Here is a 25570-nt window from a genome sequence, read left to right as displayed (position 1 = left end):
AGACCAGCTTGCCCACCCGCACCCAAGAGCTCCAAGATCTCCCTGAAATCAGGGCGACACAGAAGAGCGAAAGCAGATCTGGAGGAAGGCCACATCTTCTCCCAATACGAGTGGGGACGGGAAGGTGCCAAGCTGGCCGGGAGGGTCAGTAGCGATGCTGACTCTGAGACACCTTTAGCCAGCACTTTAAGTGTGAGGACCAGGTCACGTTGCACGGTCGACTCTGCGTCGGAGCGGTTCTGTCAATGTGGGCCTGCCCTGTCCCCCGAACTGAGTTTTGGAAGGCGTGTCACAAAAACCACGCGCACCACGAGAGGGAAAGCCGTGCTGTCCCGCTAAGGACGCCCTCCCCTCCATGGGCGTGCAGTGGTCCCGACAGCCCGTCCCTCCAGCAGGTCCCAAGCCCCCTGCCCAGACAGGAGCCCGGCGCAGATCACTGCGTGTAAAGCCTGTCGGAGGCGAGCCCCAGCCGCCCGCCTCAGAAAGGAGGGGGTTCGCGGGAAGGCTTGTGGCCCATGACCTGAGGAGGCGTGCGGCAAGCGAGGTGTAGAGCCCCTGGGCAGCAGACACAGACCTTACCCCCTCGTATTGCAATAAAGAGTTTACTCCCACGTCTTTGCTTGTGCCTTCCTTCCTTCCAGCCAGGCCATACTGTGTCTGAGCATCTTCCCTGCAATGATTTCCCTCTTCTTCCTCCCTCCCACAGCCTGGGTCAGGCGAAGACCCAGCTTTTGTCTCCTTTGGGAAGCTTTGTGGCCGGGCTATGGGAGGGGCTGCTCCAGCTCTGTTGAGCCGGGGTTCTGGCGGTCCTTGTGTCGAGATCCTTTCTCCAGGGCTCTTTCTCCTCAGAGCAAGCAGCCCTGCACGAAACCCTTGTTCCCACCGCTCCAGGGACGGACGCTGGCATCTCCCCCTGGGGACCGCTCTGCCACCTGTCCTTTGGGTCTCCTCGCTGCGCAGCGGGGAGGCAGGTCTATTGTGGAGGCCCAGAACGGTGCAGCGGAGCAGGTTCGAGCAGCCGGTGCCAGGGCTCACCCGAAGAGAGCTGCAAGCAGGGAATGGGAAAAACCAGGGCGGGAGGAGATGGCCCTAAATCAGGGTTCTTCACCCGCTGGGCAAAAACCAATCAACACACTGAGTCGAGATATTTGGCTTTATTTCAGTTCTGCAGAATCAGGTGCCGGGCGTTTCACAACAGCCAGCACACCACACGTTTCTGACAGACACTGTCTCCCAGAAAAGGTAGTCAGGAGATCATGTTTTGGAAAGGAGAAGTCAGGACAGTATTCCTGTTAGACTGCAACACTGTGCCAGAATCCTCTCTGGTTTGTATCGAAGAACGAGGGTGAGTCAGAACAGGTAGAAAGGGTCGAGGAGAGGGTCACGTAGCCAAGGGCCACTTCCTACAACTTGTAACCAATAAGTCAACTACAATATATTTCTCAGGTCTGCATGAACACACACAAAGTACCTGCAGTAAGGGGCAAGTTCAGGCTTAAAGGCTTGAGTCGCCGGAACCTTCCCTGGGGAGAGGCTCTTTCCTCTAACCAGGTCACCCCATTTGTCAGCCTGCTGTGATTTAAAGATACAACCAAAGCCAAGCTTGGCCAGAACAGCTGCTTCCTTTCTAGTCGTCAAAGACCATTAACTTGGGAGCTTTATTCCTGAAATGCATCCATGAGCCCTTGTCATGATTTCAGAGGGACTAGGCAAAGATTTGCCCCGCAAAAGTAGCCGGTATAAAAGCAGTCGGACTGATCTGCACGTTTCATAGACTTGCGTGCCTTAAACGTGTTTAAGGTTCAACCTTAAGGTGTTTCAGTTTCAAACACCTTAAAGGTGTTTAAATGCTCGTCAGCTGTCCCTTGTTCCCGTGAAAGCCAAACCAGGCACACAGTGATGGCAGGACGACCAGAGCATCTGCCCAAGAAAGGCAGAAGAGCGCCTTACCGTGTCTCTCGGCCCCTGGAGTCACGCGATTGCCACCTTTATCCCACCGCTGCTTAAACAGGTTGTGCTCTACCTCCAGCTGCTGCTCTCCTGCTCCCTCCATGGCTTCGATGCTCAAATCTGAAAGCAGTGAGCAAGGGAAGTGGTCTGTAAAGGCACAGTCATTATGGCCTGTGGTGGGCTGAGGAAGCATTCAACCCGTGAAAATACAGACTCTTTCAGCCAGGGGGACAAGAATGTGCCAACGTGAAAGGCTGTGTATGCTTGGGGCCGAGTGTCACCCAGGGAAGAAAACGCACGTTGCAGCAGCCGAAATGCCCCTTCCAAATACGGGGTTGGGTTTGGTGTACAAGAAGGACTGTTTCCAGCTGCCACAGAAAGCGTTACCTTGAAGGGTAAAACACTTAAGGCAAAACAAATCCACAAACCAAGCCCCTCCAAGCCCATAACCATCTTCACAAACACCGCTTCAGGGGCACAGCTTAAAACTGGTTGAAAGCTGCCTCCTACCTCAACCCCCCCACCTTCAGCTGTCTGACTCCTTGTCTGACTCCTTGTGGGAGTGGGGTGTCTCTGAGGGTGCCAGGGATAATTTAGACGTTTCCCGAGAGCGGTTCCCGAAGGGCAAACTTTGGCCTGCTTAGGAGCATGGTTGAGAGTGTCCCTTGGGGGACAGTCCTGAAGGGCAAAGGTGCCCAGGAAGGCTGGTCTCACTTCAAGGAGGAACTCCTAAAAGCTCAGGAGAAGGCCATCCCCAAGTCCCAGAAAACGAGCAGACAGGGAAGACGACCAGTAAATTATCCACGAGCAAGCAATGTGTCCTTGTCACCAAGGCGGCCAACGGAATTCTGGGCTGCACAGGGAAGAGTGTGGCCAGCAGGTCCAGGGAGGTCATTCTCCCCCTCTACTCTGCACTGGTGAGGCCACAACTGGAGTACTGTGTCCAGTTCTGGGCTCCCCAGTTCAAGAGAGACAGGGAACGGCTGGAGAGAGTCCAGCGGAGGGCAGCAAAGACAATGGAGGCATTGGAGCATCTGCCTTATGAGGGAAGGCTGAGAGAGCTGGGACTCTTTAGCCTGGAGAAGAGAAGGCCGAGGGGAGACCTTATTAATGTTGCCAAGTATCTAAAGGGTGGGTTTAAAGAGGATGGAGACAGACTCTTTTCAGTGGTTCCCAGTAACAGGTGATGGGCACAAGGACCCTTGGGGCCTCCCTGTAGGGCTGCCTACATTTTCTGCATTCCTTGTGCAGTGGAAAGGGTCCCCTTCTTGACCTCTCCTGTCAGGGGACACTACACCCAGGAATCAGCAGCTCTCTGCCGTTTGGCAGGACTCGGAGCGAACCCACCTTCTGCAGCCTTAAACCCCTCCCCTGAGCAGCCCGTGGGGGCGAGCAGCCCGTGCAGAGCAGGGTCGGGAGAACTGGACCTGGCGAAGCAAAGCTCCTGCTGCGCTGGTGGATGAGCCTGGGACCCCCGGCTCTGCAGCGCAGTCGGGGCTCTGCCCCTTATCTCAGCCCTTTGCCGGCCAGGGCTGCTGCGGGGGCACCAAAACTCTTCATTCCTGCACCTGTGAGCAAAAAATAAACAAGTCATTTCCCCAGCCAACGGTGAGAGTGCTCATCCCTCCTCCTCCCCCCTCACCTCCTCCTTTCACCAGTGGGCAGCAACCCCACTCCCGACACCAACCTGGGGGGGATTCTGCATCTCCGGGGCCTCAGCCCAGAGAGAATTTTCATCCCGAGCCAGCCTGTCCCGTGGAGAAGGGGCAATAAAGAGCAGGTCACAGACAACCTCCCATCGGCACGTTTGCTGGCAGAAGAATGCAAGCACCAAATAAAGACATTTTCAAAAAACGAGCAGTACTATGTTTTCCATTCTTCTTGAGCAAAAGAGTTTTGCTGAAGTGTTTTCCCCTTCTGGCAGCAACCAAAGTTCCATATTTTGGCTGGGGCAGGCAGCAGGGCTGAGGACCCTCCGCTTGCCTCGGCACTGGCACCTCGTCCCGGCTTGTTGAGACCCCCCCCCTGCCGCCACCCCCCGCCCCATCCCGGCTGCCCCCCGCCCGCCTCAGCCCTGACACATGCCAGCCAGCGGGGCTGGCACCAAGGAGCGCGTCCCGCAGCCTCCACCCCACCGCTGAGGGCGATGCCTTCCCCTCCCAGCCCACGGGGGGCTCGGCAGCAGCTTGGGAAGCCTGACCCACCGGGCACTCGGCCCCCGCCTTGCCCCGGCACCTTTCCTCCGAGCCAAGGCACCGGGGCTTTCCCTTCATCGCTCCCTGCAGTTCCTTGAAACTCCTTTGCGCTCCCCACAACTCACTGCCGGGCACAAAAAGATGCCCCCGGTCACCCCCGCAAACATTTTATTGCTGACTTCCCACTTGCCCCCCACCTTGCCCCTTCTGCTCGATTGCTCTTTAAGCAGACCTTTCCCCAAACCCGCCCAACACCACCCTCGTTACCCAGCTCATCTGGGATTGTTACAGCTCTGCTGAAGTTAATGCCCTCCCAACACCATCATCTTGGGGCACTCGCTACAAACTCACCAACACCAGGGGTGAGCTCAACTCAAGCCACAAGGAGGAAAGCTCTCGCAGGAAGGGTCTCAGCATGCGGGGGGGAAGGGAGAAGGATGGCTTTGGGCAGCAGCATCCGACTGGAGACCGGGTGCAGGCTGCTCCCTGCAGCGCCTGACCCTGGGACAGCCCGGACACCTGCGAGTCCCTGGCTGAAGCCCCTGTGTCCAGGGGAGCCTTGACAGCCGGGGGGGCACGGACAGCTCGGCTCCGCCAGCCGACACCCACCGGACACACACACACAGCCCCGACCCAGCCACACGGAGAGAGGGGACCCCGCATCGCCCCCCGACTCCGCACCCCAGGCAGCGGCCCCTCCGCAGCCCGGCCCCCACAGCCCGACCCCCGCCCGGGCAGCCTCCCCCAGGGACAGGAGCAGCACGGCGGGGCGCCGCCGCCCGCAACCCCCATGGCCGGCAGCGCTCCCCGACCGCCTCCGCGGGGAGGGCACCACGCCCCGGCCGCCGCTAATGAGGCGCTAATGAGCCGCGGCTAATGAGGGGGCGGGCGGGGCCGCGGCTCCCGAGCGCCCGGCGGCAGCCCCGTGCCCGCAGCCCCGGCCCCCCGCGGCTCCCCGCATCCCGCACCCCCGGCCCGCACGGCATCGCCCCCCCTCGCCACTCTGCCGGCACCCACGGCTCCCCGCACCCCGACACCCTGCGCCCACCGCACCCCTGCACCAGCTCCCTCTCCCCAAAGCCCCCCGCAGCCTGCGCTGCCCCCTCCACGGCTCGCCCCGAGTGGGGACCAGGGCCCGGGGCCGCTGCCGGCAGCAGGAATGCCGGCAGGCTGTAAGAGACGGGCTGGAAATTCCCTGCCGAGGGGCAGAAGGCCCTCCAAGCCTTCAGTGGAATGCCTCAAACGCTCGCAAGGAAATAAATAATGCAGGACGGGCCTTCAAGGAACTGGTAAGGCCAACACTTCTGGCACCTGAAAGCGTGGGAGGACTGTCTTGTGAAGACAGGATTGTTCTGCCACTCGTGTGGTGAGCTCGCTAGTTCTCAGTTCTCCAGGCCATTGTGTCCAATAAGTGACCTTTGCTTCATTATCCGCGAAATGCGTATGAAAGCGCACACCCTGCATATGCTAATGAAGATTATAGAGATCACGCTAAACACGTATGACTATGACACTCGTCTCTCCACCCAAACCAAGCTACACCTCACCTGGGAGAAGGGAGAAGCCTGGGACGAGGCTGTCCTCAGCAAGGGGGGTTGGACCATGCTCATTCAGCAAACAGAAAAGGGGAAAATAAGTGCCCCTAAGGGGGAACAAAGAAGAAACAAAAGAAGAAGATCATGCCTGGGAAGATCCTTCCCAAGAAAGAAGACCATACCTGGGAAGATTTTTCCAAGAAAGAAGATCATGCCTGGGAAGATCCCCTGAAAAAGACGCTGGAACCAGGAACGGTGATCTCTTTATCTCTGTCTTTTCCTTTCTCTATCTCTCAGTTTCTCTTTACTCTTACAGCTGTTAAGTAACGACCTTAAGTACGACCTTAAGTACCGCTTGCTATAAGTTGTCCTGTACCTGTTGTTAAGTAACACAACGCATACCCCACCACTTGCCATCATTTGTCATATACCTAACCAATTATTGTGGACTTGTTAAGACCTATACTAACCATTTGGGGAAGCTAATAAATATTTCTATATGGACCTTCAGATTTATCTCACCTTAGTGCGCACTGTTGAGGATTTATGAATCTGAAGTCACTTACTCCCCCTCTTTCCTGGGAGTGGGACGTGACACAGGGCAAGGAGGGCTTTGCTCCGGGCTTCGGCTCTGGGCACGGCCCTGCGTAAAGCAAGGCAGAACCAGAAGCAAGGACCCGAGTGTGGCGAGGTTCAGGGCCTTAAACATCAGCACCTACAGCTCCAAAACCTTCTCCCCTCATCCTTGTACCAGCCATTCCCAAGGATGTCATGGCCCTCGGCTGATCAGTTTGCATTTTGCAGCTCTACGGCCCCATCCTGGCTTGTGCCCCGTCCCTCCCTTTCCTTTCCCTCCAGCAGCAAGGCCAGCAGCAGGTTTCCTGCCTGCTTTGATGGCATCATGGCAGGGGTCGGTCATGGCAGAGTCCGTGCTTGGCTGGGGACCCCTTTGCTGTTGGGGACCCCACTCCCCAGCAGCCCATGAACCCCGCTGGTGCCCAGGGACGTCCCCTCCGTCACCCGCACCCCATCTGTGCACAGGGACCCCCTGCCCCCAGGGCGGCCGTGCCACTACCCCCAGCCGCCTCCAGCGCCGCCATCCCTGAGACACTGGAACCACAACTCTGCAAATGCCACGGGTGCCCAAACAAAGGCAAAGAGAACTTGGGTGTGAAAAACATGAACACAACTCTTTATTAACAACAACACAACTACCTACAACTACTGACAAAAACACAAGTAACTACAAAACACAACGGTAGAAATACAACAACTAGAGAAATACAACAACTAGAGAAATACAACAACATAAAAACTATAGAAATATAACAACTATAGAAATACAACTATATACACCTCCTCCTCTTCACAGCTCCAGTACGTTGCCCAGAACTCCCACTGGTCTGCTGCCCCTGGAAGAAAAGCCAGCGGCACGGCCGTTTGGCTAACGAGCAGCGCCTCACCCAGCAGAGCTGGGGCTTCCCGAGCCGGCTCAGCGGCAGCAGCTGCTTCGGGTCGGGCTTCGCCCTGACGGGCATTCGATGGCCACAGCCCTGGGACACGCTGGGGACAGCGGGACTCTGCCGCCGGCGCTGAGACCCACCTGGGCTCGGGCTTACACTTGCCTGTCCCGGCCCTAAGGAACCGCTCCCAGCCCAAAGCGGACGGGGGCTCAGGGCAGCGCGGTGGGGGCGGTTGTGCCGCCAGCACGAGGGCAGCGGGCGCCGTGTCCCTGCAGCGGGGACCACCCAGCCCAGCCCCAGCCCCAGCCCGGTGGCAGGAGACCCTCCCTCCCTGCGGGCAGTGCATGGGGAGCACGTGCCTGTCCTCCTGATGGCGGGTCCACATCCATCGCCTCCTCCTCCTCCACATCCACCTCCATCTCTTCCACTTCCTCCTTCTCATCAACCTCCATGTCTTCCTCTCTCTTCACACTCCTGGCAGCATCCTCCGAAGCCTCCAGCGCAAGTTCTAACATCCTAAGACAAGAGGCAAGCAGAAAAGTGCATTGGTCCTGCCCTGCCCAGCTGAGGGGACCCACGGGACAGGTCTCTCCACGCCCCTGCCCCTCTCACCACCTGGGGAGAGCCGTGGGCACATCCCCAGCAGGAACTGGCTGGACCTGGGCAGCTCCTTGGCCACCAGCACCCACCAGAGCTGACGCCCCAGCGCCTGCAGCTGGAGGCTCCTTTGCTTCTGCATCTTCATTATTTTGGTGTTTCGCATGGTCTTCTGGATCTGATGGTGCAGAGAGGGCAGGGGTGAGCAGCCCTGCTCCCTGCAATGTGGGGCCACGAGCACAAACCCCGGGGCCCCCACACACAGATCCCGGCCCACGCGTGGTGTGCCTGGGCGCCCAGAAGCTCCTTACTCGGTGCAGATGGCCTTTGGGCTCGGCACTGCTCCGCTGGCAGGGCTCAGCTCCCACGGCTCCAGCCTGGAAAGGGGCAGCGCAGGCACCGGCTCAGGCTCCGGCCAGCACCCGCCTGCTCCCGGCGAGCATCCCTGCGGCACCAGCCCGGGGCAGCCTGGGCTGTGTGTGGGGACGTGTCCCCCCGCGCAGGGATGCTGCACCCCAGCAGGGCATGAGCAGCCCAGAAGGGCTTCTGCCAGCCCCTGGCCTTGCAGGGGTGGGGGGAGAGGGCGAGACAAGCTCCTGGCACCACGACTACGGGGGGCTGCCCACCTCCAGGGGGCAGGGATGTACCTCTGCCAGCACACATGGATTCTTCTTCATCGCCTTCATTATCACAACGCTAGGGGAAAGAAATTGGGATCAGGCGGGATGGGAAGGGAAGGGCTCGGTCGAGGGTCGGAGCTGTGAGGAGCAGGAGAGCAGGGCTGTGTGGGGAGCAGGAGAGAAGGGCTGTCGGGCGCAGGGCAGAGGGGATGCGTTGTGCCCGTCGCCAGGCACTGGCAGTTACAGATGGAACACGGGCCATGGCAACGGGAGCGCAGTGGGGATGGGGACGAGCCCCCTTAAAGGTGGGGCAGCTTAATAGATACCTACCCCCCAAAGTTAAGAATCCCAACACATTACACTTCAGTCCTGTCTTCAGCGGCTCTTCCTGACCATCCCCTCATGCCTGACCATCCCCTCATGCCAAGCTGCTCCTCAGTTTAGTCTCAGAAGCGTGCCGGAGAAGACGTGCCCAACAGCATCCAGCCTACGCTGCTGCGGGCTACGCTGGCCGAAGAGCAGGAGCTTAAAGAGGAGGCTGAGACCGTGGTCGGGGAAGTGCTGGATGGGGGAAGGCGCTGGATCAGTCCCTCCATGTCTTCAGGAGGGCTCCCCATGGGGTCGGCGGGAGGTTGTTTGCCAGTGCCAGAGAGGCAGAGCCTTTGGACACTTCTCCTGCGGAGCGATGGCAGGAATTTGGACTGGTGGCTCGAGAGATTGTGGCGAGCGTGTTGGGGAGCTTTGGGCAGCGTTTGGTCCTGAGGAGGTGTGCGGCTCCTGGGGCACAGAGTCCCCGCGCAGCCCCACCAGGCGGACAATAAAACGTTTGCCCCCAGGGGGTGCCTTGTGCCTTCCTTCCTTCCAGCCAGGCCATACTGTGTCTGTCTGGGCATCTTCCCTGCAATGATTTCCCTCTTCTTCCTCCCTCCCACAGCCTGGGTCAGGCGAAGACCCAGCGTTTGTCTCCTTTGGGAAGCTTTGTGGCCGGGCTATGGGAGGGGCTGCTCCAGCTCTGTTGAGCCGGGGTTCTGGCGGTCCTTGTGTCGAGATCCTTTCTCCAGGGCTCTTTCTCCTCAGAGCAAGCAGCCCTGCATGAAACCCTTGTTCCCACCGCTCTGGGGACAGACGCTGGCGTCTCCCCCTGGGGACCGCTCTGCCACCTGTCCTTTGGGTCTCCTCGCTGCGCAGCGGGGAGGCAGGTCTATTGTGGAGGCCCAGAACGGTGCAGCGGAGCAGGTTCGAGCAGCCGGTGCCAGGGCTCACCCAAAGAGAGCTGCCAGCAGGGAATGGGAAAAACCAGGGCCGGAGGAGATGGCCCTAAATCAGGGTTCTTCACCCGCTGGGCAAAAACCAATCAACACACGGAGTCGAGATATTTGGCTTTATTTCAGTTCTGCAGAATCGGGTGCCGGGCGTTTCACAACAGCCAGCACACCACGCGTTTCCGACAGTCCCAGGTTCACAGTGATGAGATAAAGCCCATGGGTGAGCTACAGTTCCCTTACCATCCCTCATCACACACATGCATTCAAGTCCAAATTTGGAACGGTTTGGGAGATCCCCCTAATTAGGCCAATTAAGGTTTAATTTCAGGAGTTCAGCTCAAGTTCCATCAAAGTGCTACTACAATTCTATACAAAGCGCTCCTGTAACTTTTTAACCATATTCTTTTGACATCCCTACTCTAACATTATTCTAACCCATGAATGTACCAAGCACTCTCCTTTAACTTCAAGAAACAGTACAAAATGTCTTTTATTACAAAAAGGTAAAAACCCCACTCCCCCTTTCCTTCAGAAACAGTACAAAATGGCTTTTATTACAAAAAAGGTAAAAACCCCACTCTCCCTTTCCTTCAGAAATAGTACAAAATGGCTTTTATTACAAAAACATAAAAACCCCTCTCCCTTTTCCCTTCAGAAACAATACAAAATGGCTTTTATTACAAAAACATAAAAACCCCTCGCCCTTTTCCCTTCAGAAATAGTACAAAACGGCTTTTAGTACAAAAACATAAACCCCCACTATCACTAGCACATGCTGCAAAATCTACACAGAACAAATGCACCCCCCCTGCCCGCAGGAAAACAAACACAGTCCAGGGAAGGGCCCAAGACGGGAACCCCGCGATGCTGCAGCTGCTCCGCGGCAGGACAAGGTTCAGCGCAGCTCCCGAGTCTCTGCCACCGGAGCAGCAGCTTTGGCCTTCAAGGTCTTCAAGTTCCTGGCCGGTCTTTGCACAGCACTCAATCCAGTCCCGCTTCTATTTTCCGTCTTGCGCCAGCTGCGTCTGCGGAAGGGACACCTGAAAGAGGCCAAAGGCCGAGCTCAGACAAGCCCACGCTGGTAGGACCAGCCCTAGCTCCACGGTACCGGCTCTCGGGGAAGACGCACCCTCTAACGCCAGCCCCGACAAACACTTGCTCTTCGGGGAATGGAAGTCACAGGCTCCCAGAGTCACCCTGGCCTCACCTCACGCTATCAACACGTTGACTTTCTCTCTGGCTTACCATTCACACGTACAACCCCGAGACATCACACGGATATGAGAGAGAGAGGTTCCTACAGGATTAAGTCACCCAACTCTCCTTTCCAAGAGAGAGACTGGGGCTACTGCCACCTTACTGCCACAGGCTTTTTCCTCAGCAGGAGAGTTACTGGTTACACAAGGCACTGAGGAACTCTTCTGCTCTCATCTGCCTTGAAAACGTGACAGCTAGCGCGTGAAAAGGGAAAATGGGAAAGCTCAACAAGACGAGCAAGACTCAAGGGGAACGTCCTTAGACTATTCTCTATTTCCCATCCATTCCGTCTTCTGAGTTTCCTCCAATCCCTCTCCCACCCTGCCTGACCCACAGGCACCACAGAGACCAGACCGCGGTGAACGATGCTGTCTGGCCATGGCCAAGGGACGCGTCTGACTGGGTATTCCCACTGCCTGCCGGCCTCCCTTCCCGATGGCCAAACAAAACTCGGGCCACAGCATCGTGCAGAGCTGTGCCCATCAGCACAGCCACAGTGGCTCTGGATGAGAGCTTTCCTGCTCCTCACCCGGTCTATACTGGGGGGCTGCTGCCATCGTTCCTCCATCTGGCCAGAGCCTCCTCCCACCAAGGAAGATCCTGGTCTCACCTGCTGAGACACCGGCATCTTGTGCTGGTCAGACTTGGAGAGAGAAGATCCGCCTGCATCTGGCAGCGCCCGACCTCTGCAACATCTCCTCAGCCTCCTCCGTTCACGTTCCACCTGCACGTTGGGTAGGAGAAAGGGTCACAGAAACCTGCCACCACACAAGGAGCAAAAGGACCTCTGGACATCCTGGCAAGGAGATGGCTGCTCACAGACTGTGAACTGCACCACAGAACGTTGGGGCCAAAAAGCACTCCAAGCAGCCCACGGAAGAGAGCGAGCAGGAGGAAAGAGTTCCTGACACAAGAGTGTCCAGTGGGTGTGTATGGGGACACTGGGGCAAGAAGGCTGGTACCGCAGTGAATGTGCATTTGCGAAGGCAACGGGGTGCCAGAAGAGAGAGAAAAGACAAAAGCGTGTGGCCACAGGGGACAGTGGGAGAGGGAAGGAAACAAGCCGAGGACTCCACAGTGCTGCCTCTGGAAATGCGGTGTCTTCCAGAGGACCGTGATGCTGCGCAGAGGCAGCGAAAGCCTGGTCTACCTCCTCCAGAGTCCTCCTGAGCTCAGCACTGTATTGCTTCAGCTCCGTCTTCTCCCGGTCCAGCCTTGCAACTGCTCGCTGCAGACGTTCCAGCCGCTGCGACAGGAGTCTCTTCTCCGAGAGCCAGGACAGCCGCTGCCCTTCTGCAGTCGCCTGCTGGGCATTCAGAGAGCAGATGATGGGAGTGGTGCCACAGAAAGGAGAGAAGGGCCAGAGTCAACACATCGCGGAGAGTGACCATGGAGGAAAGGACAGTGCTACGTCCCTTCTCCTCCTCCTCCCGGCCCACAGCCCAAAACAACACTCTCCCTTCCCAGGGGCCCTCCTCCACATCACCTCGGAGAAATCCCTGCGCCAAAAGAACACCCTGAAAGCGCAATGAAGCCTTCAACCTCACAGGCAACGGTACCATTTCCATTCTCTCTAATACCCTGGGAAAGCTGGACCTCAGGAGTCTCCATCTCTGAAAGCATCCTCTAAGCACCACCAGTGTCGCTGCTGTTCAGCCATCCTTACAAAATTCTACTACGTTTAGTGCATTCGCTTGGTCAACTGTGCCCTTCCCTTTCCAGGCCAAATCCCAACCGCCACACATTGCTTCATCTTGCCTAGATAGGAGAGAACCAACCACCCACGCACAGCTCTTGGACTCGCATTAATTTTAACGGCAAGCTGCGTAGTTCTTTCATTAGTTCTGGGCTTGACGGAAAGCGTTTGAGCAGCTGAATGGTGAATTACTAGCAAACATTTTCTTCTCGGCCCAAGCACAAACACAGGCTGGGCAGAGAATGGATTGAGAGAGCCCTGAGCAGGAGGACTTGGGGGTGATGGTCGATGAGAGCCGGCAACGTGCACTTGCAGCCCAGAAAGCCCCCCGTATCCTGGGCTGCATCCCCAGTAGCGTGGCCAGCAGAGCGAGGGAGGGGATTCTGCCCCTCTGCTCTGCTCTGCTCTGGGGAGAACCCCTGCAGTGCTGCCTCCAGCTCTGGGGCCATGAATATCAGCACACGGACCTGTTGGAGCGGGGACAGAGGAGGCCACAGAGATGCTGCGAGGCCTGGAGCCCCTCTGCTGTGAGGACAGGCTGAGAGAGTTGGGGGGGTTCAGCCAGACCGTCGTGCCCTCCTCACAAGACAGGCCGCGAACAGCAGTACCAGGAACAAGGGGCCTGTTCCGTCTGCTCCAACACCTCTGTCAGCCGCCAAAGGACAGAAAGGAAGGAACAAAGTTCCCCCGCCTGCAGCTGGCAGCAGCGTTAGGAGTCTACTCCATGGCGGGCGGGAGGCTGGGAAGATCCCAGCCCTTTGCTGCCATGCTTTGGCTGGGGACCACCCAACCTTCTGTTGAACTCCTCTTACGCCCACACGCAACCCGTGCCTGCATTTACTGTCCCACCAGAGTCCTGGGGGTCTCCACGCTCCTTCCAGGACGAGCCACTGGCTCTGCTGCCTGGCCCGGCACCGTGTCGCCCGGGACAGACCATTGCTGCCATTTCCCACGCTCAGGCTGTTCTTCTCCTCAAGCCAGCCCACAAAGCTTGCTTGAAGCATTCAGAAGCATAGTGTTTCCTACCACGTCCTGCAGGAGCTTGTTTATCTCCCCTTGGTGGTCGGCCTCCCGAACTTTGAGGGTGTCGGTATGCTGCTCTTCTTTCTGCAGGAGCTCTTGCGCCATGTTTTGCCGTTCCCGCTTCAGGAGAGACCTCTCCGCTTCCAGCTCCCACTGAAGGCACTTCACTTCCCCTGCAAACACGACAAATGGCAAGAGTCAGAGTCTGCACAAACAGCGGCTCTGACTTTACTGACCTTACGCCCTTTGAGTTTCCGTGGAGGAGGGGTCTGTCTCCAGCTCCTTCACTCCTCAGAAGCACTGCGGACAGAGAGCTGCTTTCATACCACCTTCCCCAGGCACGGGGTCACCAGAAACGGGAGGCTCTCACCTTGGATCACCTCCTTGGCCTGCGCCACCGCGTGAAGCTGGGTTTCAAGATGACTCCTGCTGATCTCCAGCTCAGACAAGTGCTGCTGAGCCTCCAACAGGCTGCATTCCAGGGTCTCCTTCCCTGACCTGCAAAGCGTGAATACAGAGAGAAAGGAGCTGCTTGCTCCTGACACCCACAGGGAGTTGTTCCAGGAAGAAGCGGTGCAAGATCCCTACCCCTGCCTACGGAAAAAGGCTCGCCTGGAAACTCCTACACAGAGAGCCTATTCCTGCCCTTCAAAATAGCAATGCGGGCCCCTGCGAGGGGATGGCCAGGCTTCCCTTGTCACCTGGCAGCACACAGAAAGCCCAGCCGAATTGGACTGCAATAGCCAAATCTTCACTTGCTGGGGTCTGATCCACGACACACGGGTAGCTGCGCCCACCAAGCCTGTGCCAGCAAGCAAAACGTGGATGGACAACGGAGGATGTATCTTCAAGAAGGAGAACAAGCACACAGTTCCGATTACACCGGTCTCTGGCAGGCCAAAGTAACTATGTCCATTTTAACAGACATCAGTGACGGGCAGGAACCCCTGAAGGCTGGCGAGAATTCAAGAGAGGGTTCCCTGCTGCTGGTGTCACCAGCTCTAGCTCCTGCACCACACTAACACCAGTTAGCTTACAAACAGAAGGCCCTCCACATTTTCTGCAGGAGCCTCTGGCTTCTCCCGAAGGGCAGCGTCCTGCTCACAACCTCCATAAGCAATAGCCGTCAATTCTGAAGATCCCACCTCAAACTACGTGACAAGGAAAGATCGATGTTCAAATGCACAGAACAAGAATCCAAGACCCGAGAGAAACTTCACGTTCTGGGAAACATCTGCGTGGTTTAATTATGGCTCCGTTCAGAGCCCACTCGGCTTGCCGTGGATGTCACAGAGGAACACGTAAGGGGACATAAACATGAGCCCAACGCTCAGGAAAGCTTTGCCAGCTTCAGCTGTCAGAAAAATAACCTTCAAATCAAGGTAGACTTTTTTTTTTGCTTGAAATTCTTCCATTTTCTGTCCATGGAAGCGAAAACATGTGAAAAGCACACAGGATGCAATCAGTCCCCGTGTAACCACCGTCACCTTTACCATTACAGACATTAAAGAACGTCCTGCCCAGGGTCTCCTCCCTGCCCTTACCTGGCCTCTGCCAGCTGCTCCGAAAGGCCTTGTCTCTCCCGCTCCAGGGCTGCCAGTCGCACCTCCAGGGCAGCCTTCTCCCGCACCAGCAACTCCTTCTCTGCGCACACCTCGGCCAGCGCGTGCCCTTGGCGAGAGGACTCCTGGCGCAACTGCTCCAGGCCGCTGCGAGACGACTCTTGCTGGCGGGAAACCTGGAAGCGGGACAAAGTGCAGTGAGAGTCCTTGCGTGCAGCCCTGGCTTTTGCCCCAGACAAAGGCTCCAGAGCTACACAGTTTGCTGCTTTTGCCACATGGGAGAACAGTAGAGTCGTGGATGCAGTCCTCTCTCTGCAACTTACCAGAAGCCAAAGAGGAGGCCAACACGGACAGCTTCACCCAGCCAAGCAGCCACATGCCCACCCAGAAGCACCAGGTCTTTGGTCTCACCTCAAGGAGTTTCTCTTGGGCTTCTTCCTTCTCCTCTGCCAGGACCCCCAGCTCTACCCGCAGCTCCTCTTGTTGCTCCTCTGCTTTCTTCAGCAGCTGCTCCAGGTGGGCTTTCTCTGCACAGAGCTCGCTCTTTGTTCTTTCACACAAGCTCAGCTTCTCCTGGGCAGAGATCTTTGCTCTCTCCATCTCATCCACTTTACACAACAGAGCCTCATTCTCTTGCTCCAGCTGCAATCACAGAAGCACAGAGGAAATCAAATACAGCAAGACTTACTCTGAAGATGAGGAGAGCAGCAACTCCACATCCCCTGCGTCTCGCTGACATACTCCCAGGTCAGCGCTCCCAATAAGCACGTGCCCACAAACCACCCCAAGGAGCCTGCGTGGTCTCATCACCATTTCCCAAGAAGAAGAAGGACGCTGCATTTAAACAACAGTAGGAGAATGGAAAGGGAGCAACACGGTGTTCAAAGACGGGTAGACGTGGTGCTCAGGGACATGGGTTAGTGGGGTTTTGGCAGTGTTAGGTTCGTGTTTGGACTCAATGATTTTAAAGGTCCCTTCCAACCTAGACAATTCTACGAGTCTATGATTGTCCCTGTCTTCCCCTGCCAGAAACAGCATCTGTGGCGCTCTTGCTAGACTTCCTATGAAGGTTGGGCTTGGACAGAAAAAGGAACAGTTCCATATTCAGTCAGTCACACTGTCAGAAGGCAAGAAGTCTGAGAAGAAGCAGCAGCTGGAGACAAACACCTGCCAAGACCTGTGGCAACTCTGCTCACCTGCAGCACACGTTGGTTCAGTTGCACTTTGTCCAACGCAAGAGCTTCATTGATACAGCTCATGTTTGCTGTTGCAACACGTAGATCGGCAAGTTCAGCACTCAGCTCACGCTGAGCCCCCGTCAGCTCTGCCACCGACTGCTCGGCCTGAAGAGACAAAAGAACAACATGACAACAAGGGCAGGGAAATCCCTGCCTTCGAGCAGCAACTCCACATCCCCTGTGTCTCGCTGACATACTCCCAGGTCAGCGCTCCCAATAAGCACGTGCCCACAAACTACCCCAAGGAGCCTGCGTGGTCTCATCACCATTTCCCAAGGAGGAGAACAGCACGTTCCCTGGCGTCTACTGACACGAGAAAAGCATCTGTGCTGGTCTTGCTATCACAAGGTGGCCATACCTTCTCCAGGGCCACTCTAAGCTCAAGATTCTCTTCCTTCAGCACATCCCTCTCAAGGTGCGATTCCTCCAGCGCCTCTCTCGCAACTACCAACTCATGCTGTAACACGCAGTGTTTGTCTTCGAGTGCCACTAAGTCCTTCAGTCTGTGAGAAGGGGAAAGACAAACGAGTTGTCAATGTAAAAACATTCTCCTTTCCAAAACCAGGAGCACATACTGTGTCCCAGATATGGCAGTTGGAAGGATTTCCAACGGCTTTGGACCTACACCTAAACGCCACCGGCATTTCCTGACTAGAGCTGCATCGCTCTTTGTCATGGATGAAACGTTCGTCATTGAGAAAGTAAATCAAGCTTCCAGAAATCACAGAACGTTTCCAAAACGTTCAGGTACTGGCAACAGCTTCCTGCCTCTTAGTTCTCTCTCTCCTCTTTCATACGTTGGATACAAGCCTTGCACAAGTTCTTCTTGGGCTAAAACAGACTTTGAAAGTCCAGACTACGACTCCCACAACTACTTTTGCCTTCTGCAGTGAATGAATCCCAGGCCCTGCAAGCTGTCTGGGGAGACGGCTATGAATGTCCAGTCCAATAACCATGGGATCACAGGAGGGTCCCGGTTAATACGCTGCATGTTGCAAAATGGCCCTTCTTGCCCCAAAGGCCTTCTGCACTCAGTCTCGCAAGGAACTGCCAGCACAGAGGTGCTACAGTGCTTAGGATGGTGCTGGGCAAATTCCTGCCAACTCCTCTAGCACCGCCCCGGGGAGCAAAAGGGCTGTACCAGAGACAGAGCTCTCTTTAGGCTGCTCTCGCTTGCTCACCAAGAACCAGTTCACAGCAAAAGCACTGGAATACGCCACCTCTTTGCCAGTCTGGTCTTACCCAGAGGAGCTTCTGGCAGTCAGACGATTTTTGCCGTCCTTTCTGTTGAAGGCAACCGTTTGACTCGGGACAGAAACAAGGCCGTGCAGAACGGGTGTGTTTGCAATGTGAACACAGCCCATCTATGAATGCAAGAGGCAGCCCCAGAAGAGAACGGTGCTAACAGCAAAGTTTAAAACACCTTTACCTGTCCTGAAGCTCCTTCTTCTCCAGCTCCCCTTGCGCTTGGAAGGACATCACGCTGGAGTTTAGACGGGAGCAGTTTGCCATTACAGACCCAGAAAGCCTCGTTTGCTCTGCCTTCAGCTCTGACAAATCTCTGCAGAAGAACAAAGGAAGAGCCAACGTTCACACCACCAGCTCTATCAGCTGACTCGCTTCTCACGCACGTAATGGCGCAAAGAGGAAAAGCTGCCAGGAAAGATGACATCTCGGCTGGGGACAAATCATTCCCCTGACACTCTGGGGTCAGGACACACCTTGGCGAGCGACTGCTCAGAGGCTCACGACAACAGCCACATAATAAACTTTTCAGGAAGGCGGAGGAAGAATAAGCCTAAAACGGCGTAACGAAAAAGCACAAAGAACACAAGAACCAAGGCACGCTCGACGCATTAAGGAAGGTTCATAATCCCGGAAGATAAATGGCTGACAGTAACCCAGAGTTTGAAGTCGCCTGCTGACACCAGCAGCAGACACTCTCACGGCTACGCTGCTCTTGTTTGTGTAGAAGGCAACTGTGAGAAAGGAACCTCAGAGAGGTGTGAAGGGAAGGTACATCTTTTCTGCCAGAGATCGGGCCTCAACTTCTACTCACCGGTTCGTGGCAGTCTTCATTTCCAGGAAATGACGGCGGAAGGTGACCATCTGATGCCACAGACCGAGCAGACGGTCACGGTCACCCCTGAAGTAGTTCTCATAGAGCTAAAGATGCAAAGACAAAAAGAAATGCCAGTTCAGCCTCCGCCATCACTGTACGAGTCTTTCCGCTGGCAGAGAGCACAACCACCATCGCCAGCTCTCCTTGAATAACTATTCCGACAGGGCACCAAGGACTGAGGAGGCACCGCAGAAGCAGCCCCAGCAGACCTGCCACCTGCCTTCAAAGGCGGCAACATCCACCCTTCTCCTGCGGGAGGGGACATCAGCAAAGCAAGCTGACCCCGAGTCAGCACCTCGCCTTGCAGAGCTGTCTCACACTCTTGCTGGAGGAAGACAAAGACAAGCCCCTCCAAGACCACCGTCCCATTTGCTAGCGGTGACGGAGGCCTGTCTTCTTCTTCCCTTGGCTGCTCTGAATCTCAAAACACACAGACCTCTCTGCTCTCACGGCTCTAGACGGAGATTTAAGAACCATCAAAAAGACGAGCGCTCCCGTGTCGCTGCCCTACAGCGTCCAGCAGCAGCAAGCATTTGCCTTCAGGACCGAGCAGCACGGCCACAGCAGGTGGGCCTCTTCCGTCACCACAATTTGCTGACACTCCCCCAGCACCCTCTTAAAACTGTCGCGTCTACTATCGACTTGGTCAAATCATTGGTTTATATCAATAAATATATTGCTGCTTCTCTCTTAGGAGTGAAGTCTATCGCTCCATCCGCGACAACCCCTCTCTTCTGCTCGTCAACACCAACACATCCTCAACAGAGCCACAACCTTCTCACAGCAAGTTCTCTGGGCCAGAAACAAAACGCGTTCTCATGCCACGCTGGCACCACCTCTGACATTCCCGCAGCTGAGCCTCACCTCACGTTCCTGGCGCCACTCGCGCTCCTTCGCTTCCAGCTCCTCCCGCGCCCTCATCCAATCCACCGTCAGCTTTCCAACGTCTTCTTTGAGGGCTGAATTCACCTCTTTCGCTTTCTCCAGGTGCTCCCGCAGCAGACTGTTCGCTTCGGCCAGATCCTCGCACCTTGCAAAGGGAGGAACAGCCATGAGGTCACTGAACAACCCCTATCCACAAGCGGCATCCCCGGGATTTCCCGGCTCCCCCAACACTGACTTTGGTCTCAAACTGAGAGGCAGGAAAAGCGCTTTCTAGGATGAACTAAGATCTCTGGGTGATGGCCAACTCATGTGCTTCTCCTTGCTTTAAGCCTTCAGTTTCCACCTACAGGTTGGGTTTCCCCTTCCTCTGCAACTCGGACGATGCCCACAGTTGACGGCTGCCTCCCCTTCGTGCTGCCTCATCACTGGACGCATCACCTTTCTCTAGCGTTGCCCCCAGTCCCTCACCTACTGCACCAGGGCAGCGTTTAGGCTGGAAAGGGACCCTTGGAGCTCACCCGCAGGAACGCCCCGCTCCAAACAGAAGCGGTCAGCACACACCACTATTACTGCCCCACACAACAGGTTGGGCACCTCTCTCCTTTCCAAAGGGCTTGCCCCAACACTTCCCTTGCGGAGACTGCCTACCACTGACAGGTTTTCCCTCCCTGCCGTGAGCATCCAGGATACCGAGTAGGAGGGAACGCTTCTTCCTTGTACCTTTGCTGCTCCTCTTTCACCTGAAGCAGGGCTTTCTCCAGGGCCTCCGTGCCTTCCCACCTGCCTGGGAGGCATCCCTGAAGAAGAAAGCGAATGGTTGGTCCAATTCTTCCACCTGAAGCCCAGGAATGCTCTCCTACGCTCCCGCCCTTTCTTTCCTAGATCTGCTTTAGCCGGCAAGCAGAACGAAAAGCACAGAGCCAGCTCTCTCTGCCCGACGCCAGCATTCTCGCCTTCCAAAACACTGTCTGTCCACCCATTCTATTTCAGAGACAGCCCTAGAACAGGCAGCAAAGCCCTCTCCCGAGACCCAGGACGAAACGCTCCCCGGCAAGAAAGCACCCCTGCACACAACTCAAATCCTGCATTTCTGGGACTGCTGGCTGCTCTGAGAGCGGCAACTGGGCAGAACAGGGGCGGGCAAACTCGCAGCGCTTCTCGAAACCCTCCGGGGGCACAATCTTGCTTTCCCCTGCCATGGCTCGGGGAGCTTTTTCGCTCCCGAACGCTACGGCCGCTCTCTTCAGTTCGCGCCCTGCGCACTCACCGCTCCTGCTTCCAGCTGCTGCTCCAGCTCTCGGCAGCGGGTCCGGTACTGCAGGACCTGGGCGCAGACACGGCATGAAGATGAGCGACTGCAGCCGGGGACGGACCCGGCTCCTCCGGCACCGGCTTTTCTCTCGCTCTCCGCAGCCCGAGCTCAGCCCGCGCCACGGCGCTGCCGCTCCGACACCGAGTCCCTTCGGGACCGGGAAGCTTCGCTTCCCCCGAGCCCGGCCAAGCCCCGGCGAGCGGCTCGGGGGTGACCGCGGACGGGACGGGGCGGGACGGGACGGGGCGGCTCCCGGGGCCTCCCTCCCTCCCTCCCCCGAGCTCCGGGCTCGGCGCCGTCCCGCCCGCGGCAGCGCAGGGCAGGGCCCGGGCAGGACCCCGCCGGGGCCGCGCCTTCGCCCCCCGAGGGCTCCGCCGCCGAGTCCCGTCCGCGGACGGCGCGGGCACCCCGGCCCGGCCTCGGGGAGCTCCCCCCGGGCAGGCGCCCCCGCTCCTCACCTTCGCCTGCAGCTTCCGCACCAGCACCGCTTGCCGGTGCCGCGCCTCCTGCGAGCTCTGCAGCCGGCGCTGCAGGGAGGCCGGGCCCGGCGCCGCCATGCCCCCGCTCGCCGGCCGGGCTCCGCCGCCTGACGGGCGCCGCCGGGAGCCGCGGGGCGGGAGGGACGGGCTCGCTCGGGGCCGCTCTGCGGCGGCGCTTTCCTGCGGGCTGCGGGGCTGCCGCGGGGGAAGAGGCCGCTCCGGCCGCGGTTCGCTCCGGCCGGCTCCGCTCGGAGACCGTTACCGGCCCCGGCCGACGCTGGGGGCGGGAGCGGGGGGAAACGGTCCCCGCGAGCCGCGTGTCGGGGGGGGCCCGCGACGGCGGGCGAGAGCCGGGGCCGCGGGGACGGGCCGTCGCCCGGGGAAGGCGGCGGCAGCGCCGGAGCCTCTGCCGGAGGCTGCGGCTTCGGCCCGGGCTGCCGCGGGAGCGGGGGGCCCGGCCCGGGGCGAAACGCCGACGTGCCCGGGGGGAGCTCCCGGACCTTGTCCTCCCCGACGGGCGGCGCGAAGGGCCCGGGCCGCCAGCAGGGAACGGGGAAGCCGGGGCGGGAGGGAAAGCTTCCGAGTTCCAGGGCAAGGGACCCCGGGAATAAAGCGCTATTTCATGGGCTCAGGAGGAAACACGACAAACGGGGCTCAGTCCCCTTTGCCCCCCGGCCTCGTCTGTCCTGGGAGTAGAGAAAGGCTGCCAAGGGACACCGCAGCGAGAGCACTATCACCACACTCCCGCGGCAACGGGAGAAATCCTCGTACCTCCCCATCATTCAGCTCTTGCCTTAGTTTAGCCTTTCAGCTTCAACACCAGAAAGTTACATCCAAGTGATGGAAACCAACAAATTCCCTTTATGCTGACACACAGAACGACGCTGTCTCCCAGAAAAGGTAGTCAGGAGATCAAGTTTTGGAAAGGAGAAGTCAGGACAGTATTCCTGTTAGACTGCAACACTGTGCCAGAATCCTCTCTGGTTTGTATCGAAGAACGAGGGTGAGTCAGAACAGGTAGAAAGGGTAGAGGAGAGGGTCACGTAGCCAAGGGCCACTTCCTACAACTTGTAACCGATAAGTCAACTACAATATATTTCTCAGGTCTGCATGAACACACACAAAGTACCTGCAGTAAGGGGCAAGGTTAGGCTTCAAGGCTTGAGTCACCAGAACCTTCCCTGGGGAGAGGCTCTTTCCTCTAACCAGGTCACCCCATTTGTCAGCCTGCTGTGATTTAAAGATACAACCAAAGCCAAGCTTGGCCAGAACAGCTGCTTCCTTTCTAGTCGTCAAAGACCATTAACTTGGGAGCTTTATTCCTGAAATGCATCCATGAGCCCTTGTCATGATTTCAGAGGGACTAGGCAAAGATTTGCCCCGCAAAAGTAGCCGGTATAAAAGCAGTCGGACTGATCTGCACGTTTCATAGACTTGCGTGCCTTAAACGTGTTTAAGGTTCAACCTTAAGGTGTTTCAGTTTCAAACACCTTAAAGGTGTTTAAATGCTCGTCAGCTGTCCCTTGTTCCCGTGAAAGCCAAACCAGGCACACAGTGATGGCAGGACGACCAGAGCATCTGCCCAAGAAAGGCAGAAGAGCGCCTTACCGTGTCTCTCGGCCCCTGGAGTCACGCGATTGCCACCTTTATCCCACCGCTGCTTAAACAGGTTGTGCTCTACCTCCAGCTGCTGCTCTCCTGCTCCCTCCATGGCTTCGATGCTCAAATCTGAAAGCAGTGAGCAAGGGAAGTGGTCTGTAAAGGCACAGTCATTATGGCCTGTGGTGGGCTGAGGAAGCATTCAACCCGTGAAAATACAGAATCTTTCAGCCAGGGGGACAAGAATGTGCCAAAGTGAAAGGCTGTGTATGCTTGGGGCCGAGTGTCACCCAGGGAAGAAAACGCACGTTGCAGCAGCCAAAATGCCCCTTCCAAATACGGGGTTGGGTTTGGTGTACAAGAAGGACTGTTTCCAGCTGCCACAGAAAGCGTTACCCTGAAGGGTAATACACTTAAGGCAAAACAAATCCACAAACCAAGCCCCTCCAAGCCCATAACCATCTTCACAAACACCGCTTCAGGAGCACAGCTTAAAACTGGTGGAAAGCTGCCTCCTACCTCAACCCCCCCACCTTCAGCTGTCTGACTCCTTGTCTGACTCCTTGTGGGAGTGGGGTGTTTCTGAGGGTGCCAGGGATAATTTAGACGTTTCCCGAGAGCGGTTCCCGAAGATTTCCGAAGGGCAAACTTTGGCCTGCTTAGGAGCATGGTTGAGAGTGTCCCTTGGGGGACAGTCCTGAAGGGCAAAGGTGCCCAGGAAGGCTGGTCTCACTTCAAGGAGGAACTCCTAAAAGCTCAGGAGAAGGCCACATCCCCAAGTCCCAGAAAACGAGCAGACAGGGAAGACGACCAGTAAATTATCCACGAGCAAGCAATGTGCCCTTGTCGCCAAGGCGGCCAACGGAATTCTGGGCTGCGTAGGGAAGAGTGTGGCCAGCAGGTCCAGGGAGGTCATTCTCCCCCTCTACTCTGCACTGGTGAGGCCACAACTGGAATACTGTGTCCAGTTCTGGGCTCCCCAGTTCAAGAGAGACAGGGAACGGCTGGAGAGAGTCCAGCGGAGGGCAACAAAGACGATGGAGGCATTGGAGCATCTCCCTTATGAGGGAAGGCTGAGAGAGCTGGGACTCTTTAGCCTGGAGAAGAGAAGGCCGAGGGGAGACCTTATTAATGTTGCCAAGTATCTAAAGGGTGGGTTTAAAGAGGATGGAGACAGACTCTTTTCAGTGGTTCCCAGTAACAGGTGATGGGCACAAGGACCCTTGGGGCCTCCCTGTAGGGCTGCCTACACTTTCTGCATTCCTTGTGCAGTGGAAAGGGTCCCCTCCTTGACCTCTCCTGTCAGGGGACACTACACCCAGGAATCAGCAGCTCTCTGCCGTTTGGCAGGACTCGGAGCGAACCCACCTTCTGCAGCCTTAAACCCCTCCCCTGAGCAGCCCGTGGGGGCGAGCAGCCCGTGCAGAGCAGGGTCGGGAGAACTGGACCTGGCGAAGCAAAGCTCCTGCTGCGCTGGTGGATGAGCCTGGGACCCCCGGCTCTGCAGCGCAGTCGGGGCTCTGCCCCTTATCTCAGCCCTTTGCCGGCCAGGGCTGCTGCGGGGGCACCAAAACTCTTCATTCCTGCACCTGTGAGCAAAAAATAAACAAGTCATTTCCCCAGCCAACGGTGAGAGTGCTCATCCCTCCTCCTCCCCCCTCACCTCCTCCTTTCGCCAGTGGGCAGCAACCCCACTCCCGACACCAACCTGGGGGGGATTCTGCATCTCCGGGGCCTCAGCCCAGAGAGAATTTTCATCCCGAGCCAGCCTGTCCCGTGGAGAAGGGGCAATAAGGAGCAGGTCACAGACAACCTCCCATCGGCACGTTTGCTGGCAGAAGAATGCAAGCACCAAATAAAGACATTTTCAAAAAACGAGCAGTACTATGTTTTCCATTCTCCTTGGGCAAAAGAGTTTTGCTGAAGTGTTTTCCCCTTCTGGCAACAACCAAAGTTCCATATTTTGGCTGGGGCAGGCAGCAGGGCTGAGGACCCTCCGCTTGCCTCGGCAGCGGCACCTCGTCCCGGCTTGTTGAGACCCCCCCCTGCCGCCACCCCCCGCCCCATCCCGGCTGCCCCCCGCCCGCCTCAGCCCTGACACATGCCAGCCAGCGGGGCTGGCACCAAGGAGCGCGTCCCGCAGCCTCCACCCCACCGCTGAGGGCGATGCCTTCCCCTCCCAGCCCACGGGGGGCTCGGCAGCAGCTTGGGAAGCCTGACCCACCGGGCACTCGGCCCCCGCCTTGCCCTGGCACCTTTCCTCCGAGCCAAGGCACCGGGGCTTTCCCTTCATCGCTCCCTGCAGCTCCTTGAAACTCCTTTGCGCTCCCCACAACTCACTGCCGGGCACAAAAAGATGCCCCCAGTCATCCCCGCAAACATTTTATTGCTGACTTCCCACTTGCCCCCCACCTTGCCCCTTCTGCTCGATTGCTCTTTAAGCAGACCTTTCCCCAAAGCCGCCCAACACCACCCTCGTTACCCAGCTCATCTGGGATTGTTACAGCTCTGCTGAAGTTAATGCCCTCCCAACACCATCATCTTGGGGCACTCGCTACAAACTCACCAACACCAGGGGTGAGCTCAACTCAAGCCACAAGGAGGAAAGCTCTCGCAGGAAGGGTCTCAGCATGCGGGGGGGAAGGGAGAAGGATGGCTTTGGGCAGCAGGATCCGAGTGGAGACCGGGTGCAGGCTGCTCCCTGCAGCGCCTGACCCTGGGACAGCCCGGACACCTGCGAGTCCCTGGCTGAAGCCCCTGTGTCCAGGGGAG

The sequence above is a fragment of the Rissa tridactyla genome, chromosome 12, assembly GCF_028500815.1.
Source record: "Rissa tridactyla isolate bRisTri1 chromosome 12, bRisTri1.patW.cur.20221130, whole genome shotgun sequence".
NCBI lineage: Eukaryota > Metazoa > Chordata > Aves > Charadriiformes > Laridae > Rissa > Rissa tridactyla.
Note: the sequence above shows the minus strand (reverse complement) of the source record.